The sequence below is a fragment of the Arachis stenosperma genome, chromosome 3, assembly GCF_014773155.1.
Source record: "Arachis stenosperma cultivar V10309 chromosome 3, arast.V10309.gnm1.PFL2, whole genome shotgun sequence".
Lineage (NCBI taxonomy): Eukaryota > Viridiplantae > Streptophyta > Magnoliopsida > Fabales > Fabaceae > Arachis > Arachis stenosperma.
In genome coordinates, this window is record NC_080379.1 from 77792498 (window position 1) to 77804562 (window position 12065).

At 32.3% G+C, this 12065-nt stretch overlaps 1 non-coding gene across 1 annotated transcript; it reads left to right on the forward strand.

Moving 5' to 3' along the window:
• The first annotated feature begins 436 nt into the window (after positions 1–436).
• On the forward strand, positions 437–540 carry LOC130971137 (small nucleolar RNA R71). The gene has a single exon (XR_009082370.1). It is a non-coding gene; the product is annotated as a small nucleolar RNA R71 (small nucleolar RNA).
• The last annotated feature ends 11525 nt before the right edge of the window (positions 541–12065 follow it).

The window sequence follows — 12065 nt, forward strand, 5'->3', positions numbered from 1 at the left end:
ATGATTTCTCCATGAGGGATTATAGGTGTTGCCAAAGGCTTCAACCATGTAATTCACCTCTGCCATTGTAGGGTTCTCAGGATCATAAGTTTCTTCTTCAGAAGATGCTTCTTTAGTATTGTTAGATGCATTTTGCAATCCATTCAGACTCTGAAAAATTATGTTGACTTGCTGAGTTAACATTTTGTTCTGAGCCAATATGGCATTCAGAGCATCAATTTCAAGAATTCCCTTCCTCTGAGGCATCCCATTACTCACAGGATTTCTCTCAGAGGTGTACATGAATTGGTTATTTACAACCATCTCAATGAGATCTTGAGCTTCTGCAGGCGTTTTCTTTAGGTGAATGGATCTACCTGCAGAATGGTCCAGTGACATCTTAGAAAGCTCAGATAGACCATCATAGAATATACCTAAAATGGTCCACTCTAAAAGCATGCCAGAAGGACACTTTTTGGTCAACTGCTTGTATCTTTTCCAAGCTTCATAGAGGGATTCACCATCTTTTTGCTTGAAGGTCTGAACATCCACTCTAAGCTTGCTCGGTTTTTGAGGAGGAAAGAACTTGGCCAAGAAGACCGTGACCAGCTTATCCCAAGAGTTTATGCTATCTTTAGGTTGTGAGTCCAACCATGTTCTAGCTCTGTCTCTTACAGCAAAGGGGAAAAGCATGAGCCTGTAGACTTCAGGATCTAATCCATTAGTCTTAACAGTATCACAGATCTGCAAGAATTTAGTTAAAAACTGATAGGGATCTTCTGATGGAAGTCCATGAAACTTGCAGTTCTATTGCATCAGAACAACTAGTTGAGGCTTCAGCTCAAAATTGTTTGCTCCAATGGCAGGGATTGAGATGCTTCTTCCATAAAAATTGGAAGTAGGTGTAGTATAATCACCAAGCATCCTCCTTGTGCCTCCACCATTGTTATTGGGTTCGGTCATGTCTCTTTCTTTTTCGAGATTCTCTGTAAGGTTTTCTCTGGATTATTGTGTTTTAGCTTCTCTTAGCTTCTTCTTCAGAGTCCTTTTAGGTTCAGGATCTGATTCAACAAGAATGTCCTTGTCCTTGCTCATACTCATATGAAAAAGAAGGGAACAAAAAAGGAAGAGGAATCCTCTATGTCACAGTATAGAGATTTCTTTATGTGAGTAGAAGAAGAAAAGAATAGAAGAAGGATAAGAAAAATTCGAACATAGAGGAGAAGAGAGAGTTCGATTTTTTAGATGAAGAGAAGTGTTAGTAATTAACTAAATAAATAGAAAGAGATGAGAGGGAGAGAATTTCGAAAATTGTTTTTGAAAAATAGTTTGTGATTTTCAAAAATTGAGAGAAGAAATACAATTAAAATTAAAATTTGAAACAATTAGTTAATTAAAAGAATTTTGAAAAAGAGTGAGGAAATTTTCGAAAATTAGAGAGAGAAAAGTAGTTAGGTTGTTTTGAAAAAGATAAGAAACAAACAAAAAGTCAATTAGTTAGTTGAAAAATATTTGAAAATGAAATTAAAAAGATTTGATTTTTAAAATTAAAATTGATTACTTGACTAACAAGAAACTAAAAGATATGATTCTAGAATTTAAAGATTGAACCTTTCATAACAAGAAAGTAACAAACTTCAAATTTTTTAATCAATCACATTAATTTTTAGTAAAGTTTTTGAAATTTTGAAATGAAATTAAGAAAAATATTTTGAAATCACTTTTTAAAATTTTCGAAAAATAAGAAAAATAAAAAAACATTTGATTTTTGAAAAAATTTTTGAAAAGATAAGGTTTTTAAAATTGAATTCTTGACTTGACAAACAAGAAAAAACTAATTTTAAAAATTTTTACTAAGTCAACCCAAAGATTTCGAATTTTATGAGTAAAATAAGGAAAAGATATTTTTTTGAATTTTTTGAAAAACACAACTATGACTCACAACATGAAAAATTAAGATCAAAACAAAGAAAACATGCAAGAACACTATGAATGTCAAGATGAACACCGAGAACACTTTGAAGATCATGTTGAACATCAAAATTTATTTTTGAAAAATTTTCAAGAAAAGAAAAACATGCAAGACACCAAACTTAGAAATTTTTCATGTTTAGACACTATGAATACAAAAATGCATATGAAAAACAACAAAAGACACAAAACAAGAAAGTATGAAGATCAAATAAGAAGACTTACCAAGAACAACTTGAAGATCATGAAGAACACCGTGCATGAGTTTTCGAAAAATGCATAAATTTTTTTAAAAACATGCAATTGACACCAAACTTAAAAATTGACACTAGACTCAAACAAGAAACACAAAAATATTTTTAGTTTTTATGATTTTTTTTGTATTTTTTCAAAAATTATTTTTAGAAAAACGAAAAAGAAAAAAAAGTTTTCAAATATTTTTGAAAACTTTTTGAAAATAAAATAAGAAAAAAATTACCTAATCTGAGCAACAAGATGAACCGTCAGTTGTCCAAACTCAAACAATCCCCGGCAACGGTGCCAAAAACTTGGTGCACGAAATTGTGATCATCAATAATGGCGCCAACAACTTGGAGCTCTCAAACGTGAATCACATTTTGTCAAAACTTCGCACAACTAACCAGCATGTGCACTGGGTCGTCCAAGTAATAAACCTTACGTGAGTAAGGGTCAATCCCACGGAGATTGTTGGTATGAAGCAAGCTATGGTCATCTTGTAAATCTTAGTTAGGCGGATTCAAATGTTTATAATGGTTTTTGAATATAAAGATAAATAAAGCATAAAATAGAGATAGAGATACTTATGTAAATCATTGGTGGGAATTTCAGATAAGTGTATGGAGATGCTTTGTTCCTTCTGAATCTCTGCTTTCCTACTACTTTCATCCAATCATTCTTACTCCTTTTTGTGGCAAGCTGTATGTAGGGCGTCACCATTGTCAATGGCTACTTCCTATCCTCTCAGTGAAAATGGTCCAAATGCTCTGTCACAGCACGGCTAATCATCTGTCGGTTCTCGATCATGTTGGAATAGAATCCAGTGATTCTTTTGCGTCTGTCACTACGCCCAACACTCGCGAGTTTAAAACTCGTCACAGTCATCCCATCTTAGATCCTACTCGGAATACCACAGACAAGGTTTAGATTGTCCGGATCTTGGGAATGGCCGCCAATAATTCTAGCTTATACCAGAAGACTCCGATCTTTCGGAATTGAGGTTAAGAGACACGCGCTCTCTAAGGTAGAACAGGAGTGGTTGTTAGGCACGCGTTCATAGGTGAGAATGATGATGCGTGTCACAGATCATCACATTCATCATGTTGAAGTGCAGCGAATATCTTAGAATAAGAATAAGCTGAATTGAATAGAAGAATAAAAGTAATTGCATTAATACTCGAGGAACAGCAGAGCTCCACACCTTAATCTATGGTGTGTAAAAACTCCACCGTTGAAAATACATAAGTGATAATGGTTCAGGCATGGCCGAATGGCCAGCCCCCATGAAGGTCTAAAATCGCATACACTGATTAAAGATCCATCCAAAGACAAGACACATAGTACAATAGTAAAAAGTTTTATTTATACTAAACTAGTTACTAGGGTTTACATAAATAAGTCTAAGTGCAGAAATCCACTTTCGGGGCCTACTTTGGTGTGTGCCTGGGCTGAGCCTGAGGTTTACACGTGCAGAGGCTTCTCTTGGGGTTAAACGCCAAGTTGTAACGTGTTTTTGGCGTTTAACTCTGGTTTGTGACGTGTTTCTGGCGTTTTACTCCAGAATGCAGCATGGAACTGGCGTTAAACGCCAGTTTGTGTCATCTAAACTCGAATAAAGTATGAACTATTATATATTGCTGGAAAGCCCTGGATATCTACTTTCTAACGCAATTGAGAGCGCGCCATTTGGATTTCTATAGTGCTAGAAAATCCATTTCGAGTGCAGTGAGGTCAGAATCCAACAATATCAGCAATCCTTTTTCAGCCTGAATAAAATTTTTGCTCGGGTCCCTCAATTTCAGCCAAAAAATACCTAAAATCACAAAAAAAACACACAAACTCATAGTAAAGTCTAGAAATATGAATTTTGCATAAAAACTAATAAAAATATCCCTAAAAGTAGCTAGATCATACTAAAAACTACCTAAAAACAATGCCAAAAAGCGTATAAATTATCTGCTCATCAAGAGTGACTATTTTAGACTTGATATGAAGGCTCAAAATAAGTGTTTTGTGGGGCTTAGTATGGTTTCTGGTTGGGTTGTTAGTAGGTGGAGTTATTGTAATGGTTGGAGTTGTGAGGTCTTTGGTCTTGGCTCTGGTTTTTTTGGTTTTCCCATCCAAAATTTGGGTGGTTTTTCCAACCAGGATTGTAGGTTTTGAAGTATGGATGATGGGCTGCCTTGATGAGTTTCCAACATAATTCACTTGCTCTCAGTCACCTCCTTCCACTACATTCGACTCTTCTTGGGCTGGTGGTTAAGTGTGGATTGCTGCAACTTGGTTCTTCTCCATCTTCTTGGTGAGATTTGCCAATTGCTTAGTGATCATCTTATTTTGAGCCAGAAATGCATCCATGTGATTCAATTCCATCACCCCTCTATTGGTGCTTCTATCAGAGGCATAGAAGTATTCACTATTGACCACTGTTTCTATGACATCTATGGCCTCTTCAATTGTCTTATTCTTGTTGAGAAAGCCTCCAGAAGAGTGATCTAAGTCCTTCTTTGACTCTTGTGCCAGACCTTCATAGAAAATGTGTAGCTGTACCCGTTCATTGAATATGTCAGGGGGGCACTTCCTTGTCAGCTCCTTGTATCTCTACCATGCTTTATAGAGATTTTTACCATCTTATTACGTAAATGTTTGTACCTCAGCCCTCAATCTATTAACTCTTTGTGGGGGGTAAAATCCTGCCAAGAACTTATTTACCATATCTTACCAAGTTGTAAGACTTTCCTTAGGAAAAGATTCTAGCCACTTAGATGCCTTGTTCATAAGAGAGAATGGGAACAAAAGCAATCTATAGGTGTCAGGATGAACACCATTTGACTTCACAGTATCACATATTCTCAAGAAGGCGGTTAGATGTTGTTTGGGGTCTTGTTGGGCACTCCTTCTAAATGAGAAATTATTTTGGACAAGGGTAATGAGTTGAGGCTCTAATTTGAAATTATTGGCATGGATGGTTGGTTTTAAAATGCTGCTTCCACAATTTCCTGGGTTTGGGTTGATGTAAGATCCTAAAACTCTTCTCTCCTGCCTAGCATGATTGGCTATACCTTCTCCAGCATGGTTATGAACCTCTTCCTCCATAGCAACGTCCAGATCTTCTTCCAACTCTTATTCTCCAACTATGCCTTTACCTCTTGCTTTCCTCCTTAATCTAAGGAAGGTCCTCTCAGGTTCATTATCAAAAGAGGTTGAGGCTCCTCTTCTACCTGTCATACACCCAGCAAAACAAACAGCAAATAGCAAGTGAAGAGTTCACTGTTAGTGAAAATTGTGGTTAGAGTGGTTAGAGCAATTAATCAAACAGTTAGTGGAGTTAGTGGATTAGTTGAGCTTGAAAGTAAATGAACAAAGAAAAATAGCTAGAATTGCAGAAAATAACAGTAAACAACTGGAATTGAAATTAATTAACAAAAGAAAAGAAAAATGTTCAATATAGTTATCCTCCAATTTAATCATTGTCAATGCATAATCAATCCCCGGCAACGGTGCCATAAACTTGATGCAGGAAAACTTGTCTCTCAACAAATTTCCACTGGCGAGTGCACCAGATTGTCGTCAAGTAAAAACTCACAGTAGAGTGAGGTCGAATCCCACAGGGATTGATTGGTTGATCAATTTTAATTAAAGGAGTGTTCTAGTTGAACTAATTCAAAATTGAATTGAGAGTTGCAAGAATTTAAATAGTGAGAAACTTAAATGGCAAGAAATGTAAATAACAGAATGTAAATGGCAAAACCTAAATTGTAGAAGGTAGAATTGCAAGGAAATTAACTGCAGAAACTTAAATTGCACGAAATTAAATGGGAGTAGGGTAATTGAGCATCAAGTTAAAGGCAGAATTAAAGAGAATGGGTAAGATCAAAAGTGGGGAAGCTCATTGGGGTCAGGAGATGTTATAATTTTCCAAATCAAGTTCATTTTCATCTTTTCCTCAATCAATGCATTTATTGATCTCCTTGGCAACCTTAGGTGATTGGATCTCAATTCCTTGGCAATCCAATCTCTCTAAGCTTGAACAATTGCCCAATTGCTTGATTTTATTGCTCAAGGGAAGAGATGAAGTGTGATCACCGATTATACCACATGTATTTCTAAATCAAAGTATTGGTAGAATTATATGTCACTATATCCATCCAACCCCCAATCCGGTCCAACGTGAGAAAGCATTTCTAGCATGATTTCCTAATTCATTTCAAGGTTAAGAGAAAATCCATATATGAATAATTTCTTTTCCAAGACAATTACCCAATTAGATGAAGTCCGAAAGCTTTCTAGCAGAATCAAGAGAAAACATAGAAGAAGGAAAATGATAACTAATATTGATCCATTGAATTACAACAGAGCTCTCTAACCCAATGAAGATGGGTTTAGTTGTTCATAGCTTAATTCAAATAAAAAACAAAGAAAAGTGCAGAAAAAATGTAGAAAGTACAAAAGGAATGATTGTAGAGTTCTAATTCTAGATCCAGATCCCAATCTGGCTAAAAAGCTCCTGTCTAACATAAACTCACTGCTATTTATACACTTTCTTCAATTGGTCTTCAAGTCTTGGATGAAGGCCTTGGCCTTTTGTTGAAGCAAGTTAAAGTGGCTCTCAATGGTTTTGAGGATGGATGTTGGCCAATTAACGTTCATGCTTTGCATGGTGCTCAATTATAGTGCTACTGGTAGTAACGTTGGTGATCAACGTTAGCAGGAAAACGTTGAGCTAAATGTTATTTGAAAAAGGATTGGGTTGCCTCTAACGTTTGCCTCAACGTTGGTTCCCCAACGTTACGTCCAATGCTGCCTACTTGTGCGTATGCACGTTGCCTTGTGCGTGCGCACACCTTCAATTTTTCTACTTGTGTGTACACACACTTGGTTGTGCGTACGCACACAAGGCATTCTTGGCAGCTCAATTTTGGAAATCCATCACAAAAGTTGGACCAAACGTTGGATTGCCAATGTTTCCTCAAACGTTGCCCACTTGTGCGTACACATGCTGCCTTGTGCATGCACACACTCTCAATTTTTCTTCTTGTGCGTACGCACACTACACTATGCGTATGCACACAAGGCAAACTTCCCAACTCCAGTTTTGAGACTTTATCGCAGACATTGGACCCAACGTTGGATTGCCAACGTTGCCTCCAACATTGCTCCTTGTCCGTACGCACGCTGCCTTATGCGTGTGCACTCCTTGAATTTTTCTTCTTGTGCGTAGGCACACAACGCTGTGCGTACACACACAAGGCAATTTTCACAATTCCAGATTTAAGTCTCATTAAAGACGTTGGAGGTAACGTTGGTGAGCCAACGTTCCCTCCAACGTTGGCACCAGCAATTACAGAACGTTGCAGCCCCTTCCTCCAACGTTTGAGGCAATGTTGATGAGCCAACATTGGCCAACAACGTTGTTTTCCTTTCTTCTTTCTATGGCCATTCTTTAGCTTATTTCCATCATTCTTCCTTGCTTCTCTTCACCTATCATCAACCAGTACATGCATAAAAGCTTTGCTAGATTCACAAGTGTTTGCATCATTCTTAACACACAAGTAAATATAGCATAAATCTCATGAAAATGCTTCAATTTAACCATGTTTGAATAAATCAAGGTATGCATGAAACTTTCATCCAAACGCTTACTTATTGCTCAAGAAAGTGCATAAAACCTAATAAAAACAAAGAAAAAGGCTAGTGAAACTAGCCTAATATGCCTTGGCATCAGGCGTGCCAGTTACCGAGAGAATATTAGACGAGAAAAACGATACATTGAGTGGTCCAACTAACATGACAACACCATTACAAGATATCACAAATATACCCGCTCGTCAATACTCTGTATAAGGTACTCTAAGTTATACTTCCCATTAATAAATTTATGTTGTTAGTTTATCATTTAATATGAATTATTTCTTACGATATATCTTTGTTACTGTACTCTTAGTACCAATTATGTATAATTTATCTCTTAAGTGTACCCTTAAATTATCAAATTTACATTATTTTTATTTTAATAATAAATTTTCTAAATACACAGATACTCATAATAACAGCGGAGCTGGTTCAAGTAATATACCAAATGGTCCAAATATGGATAGGAATCCTGTATATTTATATTTATTTAATTAACAATAATTTATTTTTTCTTAAATTTTTATTCAATAAACCTTTTGTTATTGGCCTAAATAATATTATTATAGATATTATTATATTATCTTAATGTACTTTACATAATTATAATCTCAATTATTAGATAATTTCTTAATTTTTTAATATAATATTATACAGATATAAAATTTTTATAACTATATTATTATAAAAAAATAAATATGCTCAATGTTTAATAATATATTTGTTATTAATTTTTTTTATTCTGTAACAAAAAACTTAGTGGATAATTCTGGTATTTTTTTTAACATTTTTTTTACAATTTAGTTTGCCATTTAATTTGAATTATTTCTTCAATATATCTATGTGAATGTACTCTTAATACTATTTATCTGTAATTTATCTACCGAATGTAGTCTTATGTTCTCAACATACATTATTTTCATGCTAACAATAAATTTTTCATATATTTAGATACTCATAATAAAAGCGCAACTGATTCAAGTAATAGACCGAATGGTAATAAATATGGATAGGACTCCCATATATTTATTTAGTTAAAAGTAATTTATTTTTTCTTAAATTTTGATTTAATAAATATTCTATTATTGTGCTAAATAATATTATTATAAGAATATAAAATGTTCTCTCCGTATCATTATAAAAAAATTATATTAGATATATGTGTAATAATATAATTGTAATTTAAATTTTTTCACTGTATAACAGAAAAAAGTAGTTGATAATTTTGATTTTTTTTTATATACTTTTCCTTCAAAAAACTAGATATATCAAAAGTGGCAATTTCTTCACTATATAAATTTAAATTGATAAATTTACCATTTTTAATATAATTATTATGCTACCATTTTAATATAATTTTTATATTCAGGAATTACTTATTCCTAAAGAATAATTATACATTGTAAAATATAATCATTTAAAATATATTATTGTCGTTCCAATAATATGATTGCTATTATTCAGATGCTCATAATAATAGTAGTCCAATTAATAATTAATAGAATTTTACATTTCATATTATTTTTAATATTCTACAATTCTTTTAAACATTTTATTTAATACAAAGCAAAGGTTCAAATATTTTTAATAAATATATATAACATTGTAAATTGTAAATGATAATTTTTTCACTTAATAAATTTATTATACGGTTACACTTGAATCATTTTTCAAATGGTAACTTTTTACGGGAACTCAAACGGCCTATTATGTATTTGTTTTTTACGTGTCACTATCTATTTTTTTAGTTATTCAGAGTTTGGATAATTATAATATTAATGGATATTCTACGTATTCTATTACTTCCAATCAATTTAATTTTGTATGATTTGTTTCTTATAAAGTAACCTCTCGATTACGACTGATACTGTACAAACTTAATTCATTGTACAATTCCATAATTTTGTTAATGTGTTCTTTTTACATACTATCAGAAATTCATGGAAATAGATCTGATCAAAATAGTAGATGTGAAAAAAATACAATTGGTTAGTATTCTACTTTTTTTTCTTTATATATTTAGTATTGTTACACAATTTTAATAGGTAAATAAATTTATAAAAAAATTATTATTTTATCCTTATATGTTAGCATATTAATGTATTCATAGTAAACATTAAGTGTGAGCATCATTGATGTTAAAAAATTTATTTATTTATTTAAGATCATTACAAGAACCAATTATAAAAGAGAGTGACAGTGCCTAACAAAAAAAAAAATTAAAATCTATATACAAAAAGTATTATACAAACCAAAATGATACTTAAAATATTTATTTACCAATTAAAATGAAAAAGTATGTAAACTTTAGTGAAAATGAAAAAATAGTTAATTTAAAATACTTTATATTTTGTTGAATCATTTTGTTATAATTCACACAAATATGACAAAATAAAATAATTAAATAAAATATATTTTAGGAAATAAAATGAATAGTAAAAATTAAAATGGCAACTCTAGGCGAAAGCATACAAAACAAAAATTATTAGAAGTAGTAGAATAAATAAAATACGAACCAATATTATCGTCATGTATTGTATTACTTCGATTAGTAATATCTAAACATTTAAAAATATGAAACAAAACATACAAACTAAAAAATTTAGCCAAAGGTAAAAATTGCCATACCCTATATAAGATAATTAACTAAAAAATTCTATAAGACAACTGATCCAACTAGGAACTTTATACAAAAAAAATATGATATATAAAGATAGCATTCTTAAAAAAACTTTTATATATTTCAGACTTAAACTATATTGTATTGACTATTTAATCTAAAAAAAATAGTCCATAACAAACATAATGTTTAACATATAAACAAAAATATGTAATGGAACAAGGAAATAATAAACATTTAAAATAATATAATGTTGTTATAGATCGTATGTGGTGTTAACTTGGTTATAACAGTTTCAAATAAAAGAAAACAAAATGATTTTATTAAAAAAAAAAGAATAAAACGATTTTGCTACACAATAAATAATATTTCTTTATAATTAGATAAAAGAATAAAAATATTTATTTAACAAATAAAAAATATCTTTATAAAGAATAAAATAAAATATTTTAGAATCAAGGTTGTTAAATACATCTCAATAACAAAATTCGAAAAATATAAAGTCAAACAACATCACAATATTATACAGTGTAACAAAGTTAAAAAAAATTATTGAAACATTACTTAACTATTTGATAGTAACTTATCTCTTTTTTATGATCACTATAATTGAAGTAATTCTTCGTATTTATAATCAACAAAGTACCTTTTTTTTTAAGTTGGTACAAAATTAATCATTTTCTGATTTTCATTATGAATGTAATCAAATATATAAAAATTTAATACTAGTACAAAAATTAGACAAAATGTTTGAGCATCCCACAATTGTGCTCAAAATTTTCAAGAGGATGCAATAATAATTTGAACTCTGCTACCAATCCCAAAGACATGTCATTACTGTAGCGCACGTCTATTTCACCATGAAACGTTCGAGATGTGCTGTAATGGGGAACAAGTTTCTCTTCCCCAAGTAAAGGCTCCTCAAGAATTGCTTGAAATCTTCCTGGATCCCTCTACAGAAGGAAACCATTTTAGAAAACATATTCATGGATACAATCATGTATTTTCCTTCACTTCGTGTGGTGTGCACATAGACAAACATCTGGCTATAACAGGTTGTGGTATATATACATTTCGTGCTGAATGCTCAATATATCACAATATTGGAGAATTTTATCCAGATCAGGGCACATGACCACATTTTTTGCAACTGTACATATATGATACTGAGCACAAGTTGCAGAATAGGATGCTAGAGAAGAAACAACTGCATGAAACATTAGTTTTCAAGTTACAACAATTGTTACACTGGTATAATCCTTTTTTCCATCTGTTTCGCCAGCTTGCACAACGGTCAGATGTACATGAGTGTAGTTTGGTCATTAGAGAGCGACCTACTAATCAGCCACAATATAGTCTTCCAACTGCTCCCAGGTAGCAGCTATAATTGTTGGTGATGATGTTGAAATAACGATTCGTGGGCGAGATATTAAGGTGCAAACTCATGCTGGTAGCCTACAAATGATTCAGGAATTCGTTGGCTATTATGATCCACTACAATATCCTCTTCTTTTTTCCATTTGAAAATACTCGAAGTCAAAGTGGCGGCAAAGTATCATGCCGAACATATAATAGCTATATGTTCCAGGTACAAATCCCCATTTCCTACACAGTATAGACTTCAATA